Source organism: Pteronotus mesoamericanus, unplaced genomic scaffold (genome assembly GCF_021234165.1).
Source record: "Pteronotus mesoamericanus isolate MK-2021 breed Mesoamerican mustached bat unplaced genomic scaffold, CSHL_Meso_final scaffold_125, whole genome shotgun sequence".
Classification (NCBI taxonomy): Eukaryota; Metazoa; Chordata; class Mammalia; order Chiroptera; family Mormoopidae; genus Pteronotus; species Pteronotus mesoamericanus.
In genome coordinates this window covers 5,205,333-5,215,322 of record NW_026555304.1, presented here as the reverse complement: position 1 = coordinate 5,215,322, position 9,990 = coordinate 5,205,333, and the positions used below count along the sequence as shown (strand labels likewise).

At 36.2% G+C, this 9,990-nt stretch overlaps 1 non-coding gene across 1 annotated transcript; it reads right to left on the bottom strand.

Moving 5' to 3' along the window:
- Window positions 1-8,256: 8,256 nt before the first annotated feature.
- On the bottom strand, window positions 8,257-8,385 carry LOC129082394 (small nucleolar RNA SNORA16B/SNORA16A family). Its single transcript, XR_008530412.1, has one exon. It is a non-coding gene; the product is annotated as a small nucleolar RNA SNORA16B/SNORA16A family (small nucleolar RNA).
- Between the last annotated feature and the right edge of the window lie 1,605 nt (window positions 8,386-9,990).

Below are 9,990 nucleotides of genomic sequence, written 5' to 3'. Positions count from 1 at the left end.
GTGGTTCTGAGGTATGGTTGTATAGTTTAGTTGTAATCTTGATGTGGTTATACAAGGAGGCGAGCTGTGTTAATCTATACTTCCATCTTGACTGGAAGTGATATTAGCTATATTATGAAAGCAGGGTGCTATTGATAATGACAGAGGAAAAGATACCATTCTATTCAACAGAATACAAATCCCTAAATTAGACCTATGGAAGTATTGGATTTTTGTATAAAGTAATTTTAAATTGCCTATCAAATAAATTAAGAATTTTTTTAAAATTTGAGAAAATTTTGAGGTATTTACTTCATGCATGTAGAAAAGAGTAGACATGACAAGAGGTAGGGTAACTGCACATCCTGTTCTGCCCCTGACTGTCCCAGTTTTACTCCTGTGGTTAAGGGGTCAGTATCAAGAGCCCTCCACTTCAGGCTCAAAAGTGAGTTGTGTGTGTCAGCCCTCAGTTGTGAAGGAAAACAGACAAGGCTGATGCTGAGCACTGGTAGGCCCAGGGCTTGTAGGAGCCTGTGGTGCCCAGGGCTTATTGTCTTTCTCTGGGCTGGTTATTAGGACAATGCTGGCAGGCCTCATAGGATGAGTTATGAAGTGTTCTCTCTGCTTCTATTTTCTGAAAGAGATTGGTGTTTTTTTCTTTAGATGTTTGGTGGAATTTACCAGCAATACTATCTAGACCTAGTGCTTTAGTGGTGAAGATTACAAATCATTATTTAATTTCTCTAATAGATATAAGGTTGTTTAGTTTATCTATTTCTCCTCTCCTGAGTTTTGGTAGTTTATGTCTTTCAAAATTGATCCATTTTATCTGTGTTATTAAATTTGTGGACATAGAGTTGATTGTAGTATACTTTTATTATCCTTTTAATACCCATGAGATTAGTAATCTCCCTTATTTTATTTATAATATTGATAATTTATGTCTTCTCTCTTTTATCTTGGTGAGCATAATTTTTTATCAATTTTTTTCAAAGAATTAGGTTTTGGTTTAACCAATTTTCTCTATAATTTTCTTGTTTTTAATCTCAACATTTTTTCTAATTTTTATTATTTCTTTTATTCAGCTTGCTTTAGACTTAAATTGTTCATCTTTCTTTAGTTTTATGATGTGGAGCTCAGGTTATTGGTTTTAGATCTTTCTTCTTTTCTAATATAGGCATTTAATGCTTTGAATTTCCTTTTAAGCTCTGATTTTGCTGCATCCCACAAATTTTGATGTTATAATTTAATTTATTTTATTAAATATTTTAAAATTTTCTGTTTAGAAGTCTTCTTTGACATATGTATTGTTTAGTTTCGAAATATCTGGGGATTATATCTTTTTGTTACTGTTTACTGCTTTAATTCCAATATGGTCTGAGACTAGCCCAGAATGTATTCCATCTTGATGAGTGTTCCATTCCATGTGAGCTTGGGAAGATTCTGCTGTTAGTGAGTGGACTAATTTAAATTAGATCAGGTGGATTAATAATAGTGCTGCTCAGATAATCAATATCACTAATGATTTTCTGCCTGCTCAAGCTATCAGCCACTGAAAAGGGAGTGTTGAAGTCTCCAATAATAATAGGAGATGTGTCCCTTCTTTCATTGCTATCAGTTTTTGCCTCATGTATTCTGATGCTGTGCTGTTCAGTGCATGCACATTTAAGATTGTTATTTTGGAGAATTGACCCCTTTATAATTATGTCATGCCTGTGTTTATCCCTGATACTGTATTTTGCTATGTGTAATGCATACTTTTTGCCCAAATTTTTGAGAGAAAAATAAGGATGTCTATTACACATGGGTAGTACCAATTCCATATCTATATAAATGTTTTTAATTCTTTTACTTATGCTTATGCATTAAAAGTGTAACTCCTAAAAGCAATAATGATATCCCTAGGCAAAATAATACCTTAGAATGTGGTAGTTGGTTTTGTTTCTAAAACTAAATAAATAAAAAATTCAATTAAAAAATTAAAATGCAAGCTATTTTTCCTGAAAGTATGGGCCAAAAATGTGGGTGTTCATTATACATGGGAGCGCATTATACACAGCAAAATATGGTAATCCTGTCTGATTTGTCTGAAATTTATATAACCTCACTCGCTTCATTTTGATCAGGGTTAGCATTATATATTCCTCTATCTTTTACTTTTAATTTCTTTGTGTTTATATTTGTGGGGTTTTTTGTAAGCAACATTTTTTTCTTGTTTCTTTAAATCTTCTCTGACAATTTCTGTCTTTAAATTGGTTCACATTTGAAGTGGTTTTTGATATAATTAGATTAATATGAGATTAATATTCACCATTTAGCTTTGCTGCATTTGCTGCATTCTTCTGTTATCCTACAACCACCGCCGCCGCCGCCGCCGCCGCCGCCATTTTCTGCACTCTCTTGTTTTTAATTAAGCATTTTAGATGATTCTCTCCTTTTTTTAACATATCAGTTTTTACTCTTAAAACACATTTTTTAGTGGTAGTCCTAAAATAAATATACATTTTTAAACTAATCTAAATCCACCTTAACACTGTACCACTTCATGGATACTGCTCTTACCTTAGAGTATTCCCTTTTGCTGCCTTTCTTCTCCTTTGACACTGCTATCTTTTATCTCACTAACCAATACACTATTACCGTTACTACTTTAAACAGTTATCTTTTATATCAATTGGGAATGGTAAATATAAAACATTTATTTTCCCATCATTCAATCCTTCTCTGACATGCTTCCATTCTTTACATAGATTCAGGCTTCTAGGCTATGTAATTTCCTTCTACCTGATGAAATTATATTTTTTCCAGGGTCAGTGATGAACTTTTCTTGTTCTTCATTTCTTTATTTCTGCTTCCGTTTTGAAGAATAATTTTGATGGATATAAAATTCTAAGTTGGTGGCGTCTTTTTTCCTTCAGACGTTTAAAATATTTTACTACTTCCCTTCTAGCTGGCATGGATTAAGGTGAGAAGATTCTTACCTCCTGTATAATAAACCTTATCTTTGTTCTGCCATAGATAAAATGCATTTTTCTCTGGATTCTCTCATGATTTTCTCCTTTGTCTTTGGTTTTCTACATTTGAATAGCATGTGCCTAAGTATGTTTTTATTGTTATTTATTTTCCTTGGCTTTCTCTGAGTTGTTTTTTATTTGTGGATTGTGGTTTAACATTAATTCAGAGAAGTTCTTGGCCATCATTACGTCAAATATTTCTTCTGTTCTGTGCTCTCTTATTCTCCTTTAGATATTTCTTTTTTAAAATATATTATTTTATTGTTCAAGTACAGTTCCCTCCATTTCCCCCCGCAACTTTCCCCAGCCCCACCCATCCCCACCATCCACCCTCAATCCTTCCCCACTTGGGCTTTCTTTCTCCATGGGTACTTTATACATGTTCCTTAACTTGACCCTTCCACTTTTTTTCCCTGTTACACCTCTCCCTCCTACCCTCTTGTAACCTCTCCCTCTACTCTCAAAGATTCTTCTGTCTGTCTGATGTTATAAGCCTTCTCTCTTGTTATTATTCAATTATTTGTTCTTGGTGACTTCTCCACAATTTAGTTGTAATTCCAGATTGGTCCTTGGAGGAGGTCATTGTGGAATCCATTCACTCCTCCAACCCTCCTTTAGAAATTTCAAATACATGCTTATTACACCTTTTAATATTTTCCCAGCGGTCTTTAACATTCTGTTTTTTAAAAAACTCTTTCTTTTCTTTGCTTGTCAGTTTATGAAGTTTCAATTGACCTGTCTTCAATCTCCATGTCTCTTTCCTTTCTGTATTGAGCTATTCAAAGTTATGGAAGAGTCCTTAAGGCATTCTTCATTTCTGCTAGGGTATTTTTTATTTCTATACTTCATTTTGATTCTGTCTTACAGTTACATCTCTCTGGTTGCATAATAATCTACTCTGACATATTGTCTATTTTTTCCATTAAAGCCCTTAACTTATCAATTATAGCCTTTTAAATCCCCCATCTAATAATTTCAACTTCTATGTTACACATGAGTCTGATTCTGATGTTTGCTGTGTCTCCTCATAGAGTGTTTTTCTTTGCTTTTATCATGCCTTTTAATTTTTTGTTGAAGGCCTGACATAATGTATTGGGCAGTAGAAACTTCAGTAAATAGACTTTAGTGTGAGGATGTATGTTAATCTGGCTAGGAGTTGAGCTGTGTCTAATGTTTCAGTGGTTGCAGGCGCAGAGGCTTAAAATCCCTCAGTGGCATTGTTTTTATCTCTCATTTTCACTTTGGGTTTTCCTAAGTAGTCTTTCTTAGGGAGATTATACATCCTCCAGCTCTTCCACTATTATTACACTGGAGTCTTGTTGGTGTGATTAAGGAGTGTGTGTGTGTTTGTGGGTGTGTGTGGATGCCTTCTAAAATCATGTGTAAATCTCAGTCTCTTATAATAGTTGGCATGTGTCTCTCTGCTCTCACCTTCATAATATTTCTCCCATAGTGAGGCCTTTTTTTCTCTACTTGTTTCCTACTTTATTCCCTGGCTGCCATGTTCTCAACCTATTTCCTTGAACCCCTGACTTCTCTTAACTGTAGTTTCACTTCATTCTTCCTGTCAAGAGATAGGAAGGCTGGAGGGGCTTGGGATAGGGAAAAAAAATGACCTTTCCTTAGTTGGCAGAAGGCTCTAGCAAAGCCTTTTCCCCTAGAAAGACTCTGGCCATATTTTGCATTGATTAATCGTCCTTTCCTCTGCCTTAGTCATGGGGAGATCTTTCTCTGATATTCACTGTGAGAACTTATTGGGGTTCTTGAAGGAAAAGCACATGAAAGTGTAGGGGCCCCCTGAGTCTGTAGCCCAAATGCTGAGTTTGCAGCATTTCACATTTTTAAATCAGCCCATACTCAGCCAATAGCACTTCATCAAAATTAGCCCTTAGGTCTTCCTATCTGCTTATGGCTCCACCAGCTCCTGCTCCAGGTAAGTGGTTATTGGCTATGACTCTGTAGATCTGTTTCTTTCCAGATTTCAAGATGGTAGTTAGTTTACCTTGGATCTTCAATTTTCTGATGAGCCTAAGGAAAACCATTGATTTTTCAATAGTCCACCTTTTTCTTGTGAGGATGGGAGTGTTAACTTCCAAGCTCTTCATATGTCAGAGCTGAAACTGGAAGTCTCTCATAACAAATATACATATATTATTATTTTTTAACTTTCCATCATGGAAATTTGAAAACACTTTTAAAAGTAGAAAGGAAAACATAATGGCTCCTCTAGTTCTCTCTTCAAGGCATGTCTAGCTTCCCTGAACAGTTACCTCATGTCTTTTGCAGCTGTGGCTCACCACTCCATCCCAAAGCCAGGACTCCATGCTCATATTTTAAGGTTTGTTATAGCAGCATCGCAGGTAACAAATCAAGCATAGATACATATTGCTGTGAAATAAAAGCCAGCTTCGGCCATTATCAATGCACATGGCTCACCCACTCTCCCCAAGATCATTCCAAAATAACACTGCACATATTAAAATTTTGTCTGTAAATATTTTATCATGTATTTCTAGATAATACTATTATCACAAGTAAAAGTTAGATCCAGTCAACAGTCATGTGCCCCACTCATCTTAGAATGTTTTTTTAACAACTTATCTGAATTGGGATCCAAATACATAAATATGCTGGGATGGATTGATATGTCTCCTACTTACTTTTCTATCTAACAGTCCTCCTCCAATTTTTCTGTTTTCTCTTCAAACTTCTTTGTTGAAAAAATTGGTAATTTGTCTTACAGAGTTTTCCATAGCCAAGATTTTACTGATCATTTCATGGTTCCATTTCCTGTAAATTGGTAGTTGGGGCATGAGTTTTGATTATAGTAAGATTCCATTTGTAGGGAGGAGTATGACTACTTCATAACTGCTGCTGTGGGCTTCCATCAGGAGGTACCAGGTGTTGGCATTCCTGTACCTGCTGATGTTTGTTGCCCTAAACCATGACTCCATTTGGGACTCACTGCAAACACAATTTTCTAATTCCCACACCTTCTTCATTTCCTAGGTGAAATATTTTTATAAGTAGAAACTTTGCCTTGTCATGTTGGGGTTGAGTCCCTGGTGATGGGCATGAAGATGCCTTTCACTGTTGTATTGAAGCCAGGTGGGCTCAGGAGATGTGGCCCTGGGATAATCAATGGAGACTGCAGTCTCCTACTTGCTCTGTCTCTTCTTGTGGAGCAAGTATGGTGAGAGTCAAATCTATACTACTGGCACCATGACCCTCCAGAATTACTACAAGTAATGCTTTAATACTTTAAAATAATTGAGCAAAAAAAGCAAAATATTAAAGTGTGTTAGAATTGGATACCAGATACATGGATATTTACAATATTATTCTCTAAAATTTTCTGAATTTTAAAGAGATTTATAATGAAATGTTTAAAAAGTTGACCTTGAGGTACTGAAAACTACATAAATAACTTTTATAAACATAAAAGACTAAGAGTCTAAATATAAATAAGTCAAGCACAGAAACAAAAGTACAGAAGAAAAGCAAATGGTGAACAAACATGTGAATAGATTATCTACTAATCTCTCTGATATTGAGATGGTACAAAATTAAATAAGCATAAGATACCAAATGTAATGTTACCCCTTTCATTTATTTTTATTCTTTGTTGTTTAGTAATGGAAATATTTGGCATCTAAAATTTCTACTGAGTGCAACCTAGCTAAATGCCATGGGTTTTGATATGTACATTTAAAAACGTTATTACTTTCAATTATTGGATAATTTTGAATACCTCTTTGGGACAAAATATGTTTATTGTATAATGGAAGGTTAAGCAATTTTTGATGTTTGGGTTTTTCTAATTGTTAATTTTCTTTTATTTCTCCTGAATGCATTTTTGTCTGAAACTACTTTTTTTCTGCCTTTACTTTTGTTAGCATTTATCTTATGCTGAATTTACTCTCAGATCATAAGTTTTTGTTTCATCAGTTTCTTTTTTTTTTTTTTAATTAATTTATTTACTTTTTAAATACATTTGTCTCTGCCTTCAGTTTCTTCTATCTTTTTCTTCTGTGCAACTTCCTCTCTTGTTTAGGAGCAATCTTCTCTTTTTCAGTAAGGATCATCTCAGTGTGGCTGGGAGAGCTCTTGTGTGGATCAATCCACTCTTAAGCTCTGTAAGGTCTGCACAGCACCTTGGGAGCTTTGTTCACCTGGATATGTGTAATGACCGGAGAATCTACATCTAAATCTTAAATTCAGCATTACTCTGCATTTCTAAACATGTGCAGCAAAAATCCAGCATTCTTTTTAGGTCACCAGCCCTGTGTCCAGTCCCACTGTTTGGCCTGGGCATACCTACCAACTGCACCATTGTAATGACAGAAAGGCATACATTGCTTCTACAAAATGACATCCTGCAGGTACTTGGTGGCTTTTTGGATATACTTACCCTTGATAGCCTAGGCAATTTCACAATTGTTCTTCAAGTGAACCTGAAAATTTGAACCTCTTGATTTGCATGATTTTATGGGATTTTCCTGGTTAAGTGAAGAGCGGACCATTTTTAAAGGTCACCTCAGGCCACTTACAGGCAGAGCTGGTCTGAAAATACTATGAACTATTTCCACTTCACAGAATTTTTTTCTGAAGTTTCATTTTAGGCATATGTATGCAATTAGTAAATATTTCAAGAACAATACAAGGTAAGCTGTATTCTCTTTTCTCCAGGCATAGTGTTTAATATCAACCTATTAGAGTTACCTTATTCAGTGTGTCATTTAGATTCTCTTGTCTGTGCCTCAGAATCACCTGGAAAACATGCTAAGTTCAGATTGCCCAGCATTGCTCTGGACCTGCTGGACTACAATCTTTGACATTGCATTTTGAGAAGGATCACAAATCATTCTGGCACACTTTGGAGTTTGAAATCTGTTTTATATATTCCTACTTCATTTTTCTCTACTTGATCTGCCAGTAGCTGACAGGTGGGCTGCCTCCTGTTGCTATTGTATTTCCATGTGTCTCCCTGTGTTCTTCAGGTTTTGCTTTATGAATTTTGCTATCGGATTATTTCGGACATGGAGACCAAAGAGGACTCTGCCTGTGGATTGAGCCCTTTATTGTTATAAAGTGAGCTTGCTCATTTCATGTTCTTTGCCTCAAGTTCAGTTTTTTCGGTTATTATTATTGCTATTCTGCTTTCTTCTAATTGTGTTTGCTAAACACGTTTCTGTCTATCTTTAGTAATTTCAAGTGTGGTGCATTGCTTTGTGTCATTTTTTTAAAAAATTTTTACGATAGAAACTGTCTTTTCCCAAAATGTTGCAGATTAGTTACAGCAAACAGAACGGCGACCATCAAGGAAAACTGTCACTCTGGGCTCCTTTTTGACTGCAGCAGCTATGTGGAAGCAGCGGCTATCATTTATTTTTATATGTAGCTTTTAGATGGGTTTTGATTAAACTGAAAGACATTTTTCCTGATTTATTATGATACTACAGATATATTTGCCTTTAACACTTCACCTCAGTTTTTTTCTTATGCTTTCTATGTTTTTAGCTTGCTGTATGGCTTCTATTTTTTAGTGCATCAGTATTTTTCTGTTGATAGTTTGAAAGATCCATAGTCGATTTCATTTTTTTCTAAGCTTAGTCTGACAACTTTTAATACTTTCCTTAAACCTTTTTAATTACAAACTTTAACAATATCTAATAATTATTTGCAATGAAACAGCACTTTGCTACCTCATAATTTTTGTGTTATAATATTATATTTTTCAAGTGGTTGCTTCATATCTTCTAATGTACATCCTAATGAGAGACCTGGTAATTCATGTCTACTTGATATGCCAGAACCAAGTTTTGATTCTGGTCCCCCAAGTATCTTTCTTTCACATTCTTCCACATATCAGTAAAGAGACGACTCTATCCTTATTTGTTCAAGCTGAAAACCAAAGTGTCATCCCTTGTTTCTCCTTTGTCCTTATCCAGCATTTTCAATCCAACATTTCTTCTCCAAAATATTTGAATTCATGCATTTCTCTCCTTTGTCATACCAGCCACCTGAGTTCTGGTGAGAATCCAGCAAGCAGTTAGGCAATCAATATTCTGTCCTTTACCCAGGAGCTCTCTTCCACAGCACTGTGTTTCTCACTCAGACCTCACAAAACAGTAAGGTGGCCACTCTTTACCAGGTGGGACAATGAGGCACTGAGAGGTCAGGAACTGACCTACACTCACACTCCAGGAAGCAGCAGTCCTGGTTTAGTCACATTCCAGATAGCACCACAATTGCTGCTTCCTCAAGCAGGTGTTCATGAGCTCTTGTCCCAGGCTCTGCAGTTACAACTAAGGGAAGTGGTCTCAGTGCTCCCCTGGAACCATTTGATTCTCTTCTCAGTAGGCTTCACATGCTGTGTTGTCATTGTTCACTCAATTCCCTGCTGCACACTGGACTGCCATTGAAGGCAACATAGCTTGATTGTGGAGAACCGGGACCTAAAGCCAGATTGCCGGACTCTGAATCCCAGCTCTGCCACCTAGTAGCAGTGGAACACAGAGCAAGTGTACTTACCTTTTCTGTGTCTCTGCTTCATCTGTGAAATGGGACTAATAATAATACCTCCTATAAGGCAGTTGTGAAGATTAAATGAGTGGACATTCAGAAAGCACCTAAAACAATTCATGGTGCAGAGTGAGTACCAGGTTGGTGTGAAATAGATTATATGTGTGTGGCAGCAGAGGCCACACTACAAGGATCATGGCTGTATCCTTGCTGCTTTATCTCCAGGGTTGAAAGTGTCACACACAACACGTGTTATATACTATGCTCAATATATAGTTCTCTTTTCTAATCCTCACTTGAGGATATGTTCCTTTTAAAGATAAACAGAGGGGCACAAAAGAGGGAAACATCAATATGAGAGAGAAACATCAATCCATTGCCTCCTATATGCACCCTGACTGAGGATTGAACCTGCAACCTAGGTATGTGCTCTGACTGGTGATCGAACTTCAAAATTTTGGTGCAGGGGACC